The sequence below is a fragment of the Anabrus simplex genome, chromosome X (genome assembly GCF_040414725.1).
Source record: "Anabrus simplex isolate iqAnaSimp1 chromosome X, ASM4041472v1, whole genome shotgun sequence".
NCBI classification, from domain to species: Eukaryota; Metazoa; Arthropoda; class Insecta; order Orthoptera; family Tettigoniidae; genus Anabrus; species Anabrus simplex.
In genome coordinates this window covers 6,069,346-6,081,604 of record NC_090279.1, presented here as the reverse complement: position 1 = coordinate 6,081,604, position 12,259 = coordinate 6,069,346, and the positions used below count along the sequence as shown (strand labels likewise).

Below are 12,259 nucleotides of genomic sequence, written 5' to 3'. Positions count from 1 at the left end.
CCACCGGACATGTTTTCCACAGAGTGACCGCCATTTTGAACAATCAGCTGACTGTCCTGCTCACCTGACGTCGCTCTAACGTCTCACACATTTTAGAATAAACTGTCGATCATTCCCTTCGACTTCAGGTGAGACGTAGAGATCAATTCATGTACAACATCGTGCATTCATATTTCAAAACAATGACGGACTTGGGAGAGTCACGCAATTGCACGGCACCAAAATTCATTTGTGCTTTTGGCTAGTGAGCCTTAACTTACACGCTTTATCGTATTTTTGAACTACTTCACTCTTAGAGGAAATGTTATCTCCATGTGTCTGCCATTACTCATATTGGAACTCTTTTCGCGTCAATCGTGTCTCTCGGTTCCCTCATTCGCGCCCTGCCTGGACCCCTCATTTTCTTTAAACCTCGTACGATTGTACGGTATTAGGTATTTGAAATTTAGGCCTGACTTGTAATGAACTTAACTATCGCTTGATCATTTTCACTGTTGTTTCTTTTGAATTGTGTTGCACATTCAGTTAAATTTATATCACTTGTTAACGATTTGGCGTAAGAGTTTCCACATCTATGGATCTGCATTAACTATATAATGTATTTAAACCAAACACGTACAATACACTGTTAATATTTGTCTCAGTATACATCGAATTAGATGGTCGGTTGTGTACACACACGTCTATCTATTCTAGTAAAAGGTTGTTGTTATGATTATTGAAATTATCTTTTCATTCAGTTGTATACCTTGTTACCATCCCTCACGTCCCGGATCCCTCTGGCTATATTCCACTGCGAACAAAGTTTTTAGTTATAATAATAATAATAATAATAATAATAATAATAATAATAATAATAATAATAATAATAATAATTATTATTATTATTATTATTAAACCTGTACTATTTCACTGAGCAGTAGCTTCTGCCTAGTATATGGTCACCACATGGTGGCAGAACATCCCCGAATGTAATAATGTTGACCATTTTCCACGAGCTGGCGGGCAATCTGTTTAGCTGTTACATACGCCTGATCATCTCTAGCTGTTGGGTAACAACTCAGACGTTTAAGGGACCTTCAGGATTTCTGGATACTGTTCCTCAGATCAGTCTCCTCCATCGCTCCTGTTATTAGATATCGCTTTTAAGATATCTTCCCCAGCTTGGACGGAATCGGAGCTCAAAGGACCGTTGTCTATGAGATCACGTTAGTTTCTCAATATTTCCCTAGTTTACGTATAGGTATATAGTGTGCAGCCTCAGGGAAATGAGATACGAGAACAATGCTTGATGATATTTACAAAATCATTATATGATTCAAGAAGAGACTCTGTATTCAGAATTTTATCGTCCAGTGTAATGGTACATTTCTCCCAGTCAGCCTTCTTAAAATGATATCTTCTTCGAAAAGGAACTCAGATTTTAATGATTTAGAGGTACGATGTATAGAAGACGATGCCACAGAATTAGCTGCAAATAGAGGATTGTGGTGGCGCTTTGTAAATTCACAGTGGGTCGCAGACTGATTGCTGAAAGGCATAACAGTCTGTAATGAAGATGTCTGTAAAGGAACTGTCTGTGGTCAGATTCCAGCATATATCTGGCATATAAGAGGACTATGCAGGATTGCTTGACCCACTGATATCGCTGATAACTGAGATATGTCCCATATACAGTAAGTTAATATTTGGATGATATCTAAGCCTACATCTCGCAATGTTGAATGATGCTGGAAGTTTGTTATGCAGTAGAATTATATCACACGAATCTGCCCATTATACCCCAGCATCTCCGCTTCTGTCGGTACGTGCGTAGCCCCATGTTGTATTATGACTGTTGAAGTCACCAACAACAAACTTCACATATTGATGCTGGAAGGCTGCACAAATCTAAGTACAGTACCTGGTAGCTTATTAATTGAGCTGTACTGTGAGAGTTTCAATGTGATCATGGGAGAGGATCTGGATGTTGGATAGCACTGAGGGTGTTCAACCACTAAATGCATGCCCTTGATTTTTGGATGGTGAAGATTCTCGTTTCGGCGAGTTTCCTGTATGCATATTATTAGCATGTGGAGAAAACTGCGAGGGTTGTTGAACGACAGATAACGAGTAGAAAGTGGACCAATTTATCCTGTTTTTACTACTTCATTCATTTTTTAAACGGCCAGTTATATTGGGTACATTTTTATCTAGATACAAACTTTAAATATTGTATATCTCAACATCACAAATGTAAATAGTAACAACCTCACAAATATTAGTGTACATAAGTAATGTAAATTTTAATTGATTTTCACTAGATCAATGAAGTAATGAAGTGGTATACCTCTCACAACATGTAACTTTTAAAGTTAAAAGGAAAGATCCATTTTATTCTCATCATTTTAACACTAACTTGTCTTTAATAAGTTGTCAAATCGGGTCAGTTTTTATGCATGTACATCGTTTGTAATGGGATGTTTTTGCAAACTAGTTTGATATATGACAGCTGAGGATGACCCCATAGGGGTCGAAACCAGTACTGGATTTACTGTAATTAATAGTAAATAAACATTGTATTGATAAGGTGGAGGCTTCCATAGCATTTTTATGTTGAAATGTTTTATATAGTGCATAGTCAGGCGCTTACACTGAAATGCTTGACGTAGCTTCCCAGCATGACTGCAAGTTGGATAAAGCGGCAATGACTTTGCAGAATGTCTGTAACAATAATAAACATGATTGCCAGATGGTGGTTTACATTACAGCTTTGACTCAAAATAGTACTAATGTAGAGTAGAAAATGTCATAGCTAAACATCTAAACATACAAACCCTATCCTCTTTTCTCTCTCATGTTTCTGGTTGCTAGGATACGCTTTCCGATTCCAACACCTCTCCTTGGATCACATGGAGTTATTTAACAGAAACAATCTTCCATGTTATTAACCACTTTGTTCATAGGGCACGTTCAATTACATTCAATGAAGGGCCACTTTGGTCATCAGCTATGTTCAATTAACTTAAATTCAATGAGACTTCACTTTCATCATCAGGCACGTTTCCTTAACCTTAAACATTAATTTTACCGGGCGAGTTGATCGTGCGATTAGGAGCGCGCAGTTGTAAGCTCGCATCCGGGAGATAGTGGGTTCGAACCCTACTGTCGGTAGCCCTGAAGATGGATTTACATGGTTTCCTTTTTTCACACCATGCAAATTCTGGGGCTGTACCTTAATTAAGGCCACGGCTGCTTCCTTCCCATTCCTGGGCCTTTCCTGCCCCATCATCGCCATAACACCTATCTGTGTTGGTGCGACGTAAAGCAAAATAGCAACAAAATACATTAATTTTATTGGATGACCATGATAGCTGAATGATGTAAATTGGAGGTTACTCAGATTCAATTTTAGGGTCCAGGTAACTCATCCTATGCTGATGGTCAGAGAGTGGACAGCCCCAATTAAAAAGGTGTGGCAATAACTTCCTGATAATTAGATGATTGTGAAACAGGAAGCATAGTGCACAGTTGTTTATGGAACAAAGCAGATTAAATCCCAAGATGTTATTTTCTAGTCAATCACAAAGTGGTTTCCTATAAATAGCCCTTCAAGCTTTCTTTGTGGTGGATATTAATTACATCCTGAAATCGTCCAGCTGCAGCGTTATATTAATGTCACTGACCACATACCACTGTTTAGGCCATATTTGTAAACATGCCCGCCATCATATTTCATTGTTTTTGATTGAACATAGTCAGATAATGTAAGTACTTAATTTAAATAAGCAGGCCTTCCTTGGTACCCGACTGTAATGTCTGGAAGTGACGAAGAGCCATTAACAACCCCCCATACAGAAGAGTTGACAATTCATGCTGAAGGCCTTTAACAGGCTAATATCAGTTCGACATGATGGAAAGGGTTCAGTATTCACTATGTCCCTTCAACACATGCAACTCTGAGATATAAGAGATTTTTAGTGACTTATTTGAGGTTCCAGTAGAGAAAAGCGAGTGGCCAATTCTCCGCCACTCTTTAAAAATGAAGAAACTTACGGACGAGTATACTGCAACTCTCACATACGAACCTTTGCTTACACACGCCTCCTCCAGAAGTACGTGATCTTGATTAACGGCTATGGTCACTAAAGTTGAACTTTCAATTTTCATTCAGAACAGGTTGACAAAGTATTGTTGTTTTAGAGTTGCGGAAACAGGTACAGTTTTGAGCTACAGGTCTACTTATAATTAAAAGAACACACTAGTGACACATAGGAAGGGGAGCAAAAGGAGTGCTTGATTTTCAGCAACAATTTCTTCAATTGCATACCCTATTATGACTTGACTTGGCACTTATTTATTCCCCTGAAATATTTATTCAAGCGTTTGAATATTATTTCGTGCGCTTCTACTATTTTACTAACTGTCTTTGCCATATGATCCTTCCGTGTTCTTACGGATTACTTCTTATTCTCGAACCTATACGGCTCTTCAATGAGTGTTAATGAGCACACTTCTACTGAAGTCCGAAAACAGAAAAAGCGTCGTCCATGGTGTCATATATCTGTGATTGATGAGGAGATAACTCATGAAATGTCCTTTGATCCTTCCGCACACGGACCTGGCATTATGTCACCACAAGATTCCATCTCAGAGAAAATGGCACAAACGGACGAACCGCTGTCCGGCGTACACCAAGAGTGTGCCCAAGAGTGCCGTTCTGGCCGAGGAACTTTTTTTTTCTCCGCTGTGTGCGATCGCATGTTCGTGGCTGTATCTACAGAATTGGAGAAGGTCGTATGGAACATCAAACTCTCTTGCAGTAGTTAGTGGGATGTAAAATAAAATACGAATAAAACTGTTCACATGTGCGGCTTCGGCCCGACGGGCAGGTTTTAAATGAACGCAACGCCCATGCTCGAAACACTTCTTAGCTCTGCGACGAGAGACCCATGAAAATGATTGTTTCCCCTCTCACTCACCGTGGAGAGAACGATCAAAACAGGAAAAAACAACCCTGAACAGTGGATCACTCGGCTCGTGAGTCGATGAAGAACGCAGAAAATTGCGCGTCGATATTTGAACTGAAGGATACATTAATATTGACATTTCGAACGCACATTGCTGTCCATGAATTCCGTTCCACGCCTGGCTGAGGGTCGGTTGCTAAAACTGAACGAGGAGAGTTGCTGCACTGCTCCGTGTTTTGTGACATCGTTCGCACGCAGTTGGTGTATACCACCGAGACGGCGCACCAGCATAACTTCACGCCGGAATGAAGCTGCACGAGATTAAATAATAATGTTACGAGTACATGATCCTTTGAAATTTTCAACGTAATACCGAACAGTCGTGTGCCTTAACATCCCTGTGCATTCGGGTGCGAGCTGTATGATAGATTTTTCGGCTGAAAAATATGCCACGGACATTTCACGGTATGGCTTCTCGTCTGTGTGCGGCCACGTGTTGCGAGAGTACAATTCTTCCGGAGACATACTGCACCACTGTGGCTACAAGATCGTGTCAGTCTGCAAATTCCCAACTAGGTTTCCTTTCCGGATGGATTTGCCACAGACATTGCATCAGTCGACTTTACGCCCGTGTGCGTTCGCATATGATATGCTAGGTTGCCTTTCTGCGTGTAGGATTTGCCACAGACGTTGCAGGAGAACGGCTTGACGCCGGTGTGCGTCCGCACATGTAATGCTACGTAGGATTTACTGCTGAATGACTTGCCACAGATACTGCACCAGTATGGCTTCTCGTGTGTGTGAGTCCGCATATGATATGCTAGGTTGCCTTTCTGCGTGAAGGATTTGCCACAGACATTGCAGGAGAACGGCTTGACGCCGGTGTGGGTTCGCACGTGTAGTGCTAGATGAGGTTTACTGTTGAAAGACTTACCACAGACATTGCAACAGTGGAGCTTGTCTTCTGTGTGAGTCCGGACGTGTACTGCTAAATGACGTTTACTGTTGAAAGACTTCCCACAGACCTTACAACAATGTAGCTTCTCGTCTGTGTGAGTTACCAGGTGATTAGACAAAGTACTTTTATGGGTGAAGATTTTACCACAGATACTACAAGAGTATGGCTTTTGGCCTGTGTGAATCCGGATATGTCCAGTTAGGTTGCTTTTAGATATGAAGGATTTGCCACAAACATTGCATTGGTTTCGCATCTCGCCTGTGTGAGTCCGTTTATGATCATTCAGACTGGTTAAATGACTGCAGAATTTGCCACAGATATTGCACCAATATTGCTTAACGCCTGTGTGCAACCGCATGTGATCTGCTAGGTGGCTGTTCCAGCTGAAGGATTTGCGACAGATATTGCAACAATGTAGCACGTGAGAACGCATGTGGTTCGTCAAGTTACACCAATTCCTGAATCTTTTACGACATACTGAGCACTCGTTTGCTATCCCACTTGTATGTAACCGCATGTGGTCTGTCAGCATGTTCCTCTCTGTAAAGCATTTATGGCAAAATTCGCACTCTAGGAGCGGGTGGATCCTCAAGTGTTCCGACAAGATGCTTCCGCTATCGAACAGCTTTCCGCAGTGACCGCACTTGAAGGGACGATCTTCATTGTGTCTCTTCAGATGTTGTAAGAGGCCTAAATTCCCGGCCAGGACATCACTGCACACATTACCCCAAAAACAAGGTGCTCCACCATCCGGAGGTTGATGATCTGCATAGCTTACCTCAGGTCTCGATCTACAGTGAAAAATTAATACCATGTGAACAATAGTTCAATAGCCACCTATCACATAAAGGAATTCCTAATGAACATTCCACTCACTGATACCCCATGCAGAGAGCTTGTTACTCATGAACATCACATTCCTGAGGGTAAACATCATCATAGGTTAAATTCAGAGTGTAGACTTAAATTTCAAAAGCTCTCATTTGTTACGAGGTTTTGTTGCATCTTTTCTCTCGAATCACGATATCACGCGCAAGAAACTTCTGACCATTTTGGAATGAACGAGTTAACAGACCTCATTTAAAGAATGCATGAGAAGTGGTCCAGCCTCAAAGGAAAAATACAAGCCCTTTAATCCGGCACACATTTAGCTATTGAAATCTGTATATTCTGTTCTACATAAATGATGGCACATGGTTTGGAGTTTTTATCTTCGTCATCCACACTGTGCTTTGTGGCATGCAAGTAACATTTTTTGTAAAACCTCTGTTAAGGTTGAGATTCGCAGTGATGTAGATATTAGTAAAGTTGAGAAAATTGTTTGCCGACAGTCAGCTAGATCTGCTGAGTCATGGCTAATGTTTTATGAATGTTATTTACTGTCATGCAAACACACATATTGTATTTGTACATTGATATCATATCAGTGTATAGCATTCTATTATGTCATAGTGCGGTTATTTCTAATTAGGTAGCTTTGATGTGCAATCAAACAGAGCCTACCTATATATAGGACAGTAGGTTCATACAAGGAAGTTCATACTTACTACCTTGTATTACATCAGCCTACCTCTTAATTGCTGTTTTAACAGAGGCCGTATGCAACATGGAAACCACTAATCCTGATGAAATCCTGGAAAGGCTGAAATAAAACAAGCAGATGACCGCTCGTACCCTAACACTGACACTTTTTTTTCTCACCCAGATACTGCTGTCATAGACATTATGAAGGCAACAAACAATATGGCTTTTATATTAGTGTTTTATTACAAAGGGCACTAGGAAAGCTTTGCAATGTGAGTGAACGCTTTAGACTTCTTCATAATAATTTCCACCATACTCAATACACTTGTCGAAACTAGTCACTGAACCAACTCTGTCACGTTTTTCAGTTACATTTTCACACTCTTCATCCAGTGGTGCCAGAAGCTCCACGTCGGATGCAAAACGCCGCCCTCTCAGCTTCATCTTCACTTCTGGGAAGAGTGAGAAGTCACATGATCAAGATCAGGACTCTATGGAGGGTGATCAAGCACAGTCAACGCGGATATGGCAAGAAAATCCAGTTACATTAACATGATGTGCTGGAGCATTGTCGTGATGCAAGAGCCAAGTGTTGATGCGTCACCTTGGACAGAGCTGCTTGATAGCCTGGAGGACCTGAGGCAGACAAGTCTCACTGTACCACTTCGCAGTAACTTTCCTTTGTGTTTCTAGCACATCCCGAGTCAAGATGCCCAATTTAGTGAAGAATACTGCAATCATCCTTTTCTTCACTAACCTTGACTTTCGCACAGTCGCACGAGTGCCCTCATCTTCACACAGCCACACCTTTTTCCGAGATTTTGTTGGGACATCGTAATAATAAAGCCAAGTTTCGTCACCTGTAACGATGCTACTGACGTTACGCGAAGTCCCATTTTCAATCTTTTAGCATTTTTCGGCACCGTTTCACTCGATGTGCCCTTTGTTCCTCTGAAGGTGAATGGGGCACCCAAAGGGAACAAACCCCTCTAACATGGAGATGGTCGTGTAGCATTGAATAAAATGCAGGTGCAGGGATGTGGAGGGACTCTTCTATCTGCCCATAGCAACCGCCTCTCTTGATGCAACATTTTCCTCCCAGCTTCAATGTTTTCCTCGGTCACTGATTCAGACGGTCGCCCAGAACGACGATCGTCTTCAACCCCAGAATTTCCCCTCTGGAACTGTTTGTACCAGCATGAATTTGTTGTCCGATGAGGAAAGTCTTTCCCCAGCACAGGAGTCACATCCTCCAGGCACTGGTCAACAGTTAATCCATGAGCAAATCTGTAGCGGATAATTGCGTGATATTCACCTTTACAACACACTGACATCTTAACTTGCTTTCAATTCCATTGCTTGGTAATAACTGGTGTGACGGTCGCACCATGCTCTCCTCTAGAGCGGATTTCACCCCTCTTTTCATCCCTCACCATAACAGGGGTGACCGGCCAACCGTTTTTGCGTATTGCAAAACTTTCCTAGTGCCCTTTGTACAATGTTCTCATATCCTGAATTGAACCCAAATGCAAGCTCTCATGTACTTGAACATTCACACAAGTTTCCCCCTAACACTACGGTAAGAAGGAGCACGAAAAACAAGACTTGAGCCAAATTTCGAGATGACAGAACGATGAGTTGCACCTTAGTGGATATTGTTCCTAAGTAAAGGAACGAATGAGAAGCCTTTTATTTCAAAAGTTCACTGACAACCTAATTACTTCTAGTGGATTGATAACACAGTCAGACGGCATCCAAGTCTGTGCCTGTCTCCCCACCGCAAGTGGATCTACATATTCTACGAAAGAAGAGCAAGAAATAATAATTTCTTACTTAAAGGTGAGATCAGGCACATGGGAAATAACAGTCACGCAGAGCAGGATACATCGTAACATGAACTGGTACTTTCTAATTCATATTGTATTCACTGAATTCACATGCCCGAGTCGAATGCATGACTTCTTCTCAAGCAAAGTAATGGGAGGCTCGACCACATGTTCTTACTGCACACTTAGGAGAAAATGAGTGGATAAATAAAAGGGGGACATTTATTCCAGACACGACAGGATAGACATCTTGATCATCACACAACATATTGATGTAGAGAACAGGGGCAGAAAATACGACACTTGATTGTACGTCATACGTTTTGTGGCATATCATGCCAAGCAAAAGGTGCAAAAGTCTGTGGCCATTCTTCTTTACCAGATTATGTGATTTTTGTGACAAGTGATTTATCAGGTTCACAATTAGTTTTTCAGTAATATGGCATTTCATTTTTTATTGACAAATTTGATGCACGAACCAGCTACATTGCTGTAACACGTGACGCGTCCCAGGTGAAGGATACAGGTTCCGCCCTGGCCTGCCGGTAGAATTGAGCGAAATTGAATATCTCTCGCGGACCAAACACGCACAAGTTCGTAATGACAACTTTGGCAGAGATGGAGACGTTCCGTACGGAGCAGTTGACAGAAGAGGTACTCTATCTTTTGGGAAGTTAATTCAGAAAGGAGCGTAGCGTTTCATCTCCACAGGAGCAGCTGCAAAAAAGGCGTCTGTTCCCATGTCCGGAGCGGCGTAACTCCCTGCTGTCATGAGCTCTGAAATGCCTCAAGACAAGCCAGCCATAAAATAACACCACACACATGATTACAGAAATATGTCTCATGGAATCGGAACCAATGCTAGGATGTCCTCTGAAAGGGACGCGCATTGGCAGGGCCCAGTCACCATGAAAAGTATGCAAGGGTTGCCGTCGCACGGGCTTGACGGCTAAGCAAGCGAGTACCCCCATTCTGTGTCTCCTCACTGAACTACCTCTGAATGAACTGGCAAATTACCCACAGCACATCAGAGAAGGCATATAGGCATCTGTGAGTTGCAGGAATAAAGATGGAGTGGAGAAAAGTCATGCGAAATGGGGAGCAGTTACTAACTTATGTTCAACAGAAGCCGAAGAACCACTAATGGTGTTGGCACTGTTTTATCAGCAACATTTAACGGTCCAGTCTCCGAGGTGCAAAAGTATGACAATCACTTGATGTAACTCGTCCACATTGGAGAGAGAAGAAAATTCAAATTTTTCAGTGGAATGCTCCACACACTGGCCTGGGCACGGAGAACAAACATGCCTACCAGGCACTGCCTGACGAGAAGACCGCAGACAATCTCATCGTTGCCCGTGATCTAAAAGGAAGTGTCAAACGGAGGAAGAACACACAGTCCATGGCGTTCATGAATATGGACAGAAAAGCGACAATGGCAACAAATTCCCGATTATGCAGAAACCGATTATCGCGAACACACGGTTCAAAAAGCGTGATATTCATCTAATCACATACTACAGTGGCTCCCATCCAACTTACACTGACTACATCCTTGTGAGACGAAGGAATCTCAAAGATGTTCTAGGGACAACAGTTGTTCCTTACGAAACCGCTGCGATGCAACGTCGACCAGTCATCTGTAAGCTGCGGATAAAGTCATCAGGAGCCCAATACTTCACAGGAAATAGGTCAAAAGGGATCGAATCGTGGCACCTGAAGAAGGAGGCCAACTTTGTTGGAAATGTTACAGTGCCACAAATCACCATAGCTGAAGTGAGTGGGAAGGCGCACGCACTAATCTTGAAACAACTTAGTCAGGGCGACGACAACGAAGGGTTACCTATGACATGTGGCTTCGAAATGACCATGTTAAGGTTGAAGAAACAGCTGTACCACGAGTTTCATGCTCCTCGGAATGCTACAAAGCAGCAACTAGTTAACTGAAGGAGGTCGTTGCACTATCACAGGCAAACCGGTAAAGAGGTCTATATGTGAAACATGACACGCGCGAAATATTTACCGGCTACTCAAATCGAAGCATTGCGAAACGGCAGAAGTCCAACGTTTTTACACCATCAATGAGGAAGCAGACGATTTGCTACTGGACTGACGGGAAGCGCGAGTACACTAGCGGAACTGTTTGTTAAGAGTGAAGAGATGTTTTCCAGTGTTGACTTAGTTAAATGTAACAAAGGCTTTTCAGTCTGTCAAACACACTGCAAATACAATGTAAATTATAACACTATGAACATACATGTAAAATACACACAAACATGGAAAGAATGACTTGTTTCGTTCTACAAGAACATCCTCAGATTCTATCAAATCACTTAAAGCTTATATATATTATGACCTTCCAATGAAGTGTAATTACATGTCAGGGAGTCATTGAAGGTCATAAGGTCATAAGTATGATAGATGCATATGGACGGTATGGATGTAAGATAAATTGTTGATGCACGGCGAATTTAAATATATTCGTAATATATGAGCCGACACAACTCGCGAACTGATGGTAGATCTTATGGAAGAGAATCGGTAGATCAAGCTCAGAACCCCGTGGTATACATCGGACCGCATGAAAACAGTGTAGTCACAAGCGGGTATCAATAAATATTTGCAGTAACAGCTGAGGAGAAGAAAGGCCAGACATTACATCTAGTATTACAGACGTCAAGGAGGCCATGGATTGAGCCGGAATTATACACAGTTAATCATCTAACAGGCGTGTGGTATGACGTACTTCAAGTGGAGAAGAATAAACAATAGTAGCATGTGTTCCTTTGTGAATCTCGGTGATAACGTTTCCTCAAATATCAAAATCATATGTAAAGAAGTCAGGATTGTAGTTATGTGGTTCATGGAAAGCAACCTCATTATTATTATGGTAAATAATGAAGTCAGAATTTGTTTCAATGTTAATTCTTGAGTAGCAGAAAAAAGATCGAGAAGCAAATAGTGAGCACAGCTCTTGTATGCGAGTTAAAGTCTTTAAAATT

At 41.7% G+C, this 12,259-nt stretch overlaps 1 protein-coding gene and 1 pseudogene across 1 annotated transcript in view; one reads left to right on the top strand and one right to left on the bottom strand.

Moving 5' to 3' along the window:
* LOC136885950 (myosin-M heavy chain-like) overlaps window positions 1–12,259 on the bottom strand; it is a 72,327-nt gene that overhangs the window by 41,961 nt on the left and 18,107 nt on the right. The gene's annotated exons all lie outside the window — the stretch shown is intronic.
* On the top strand, window positions 4,993–5,141 carry LOC136886898 (5.8S ribosomal RNA; annotated as a pseudogene).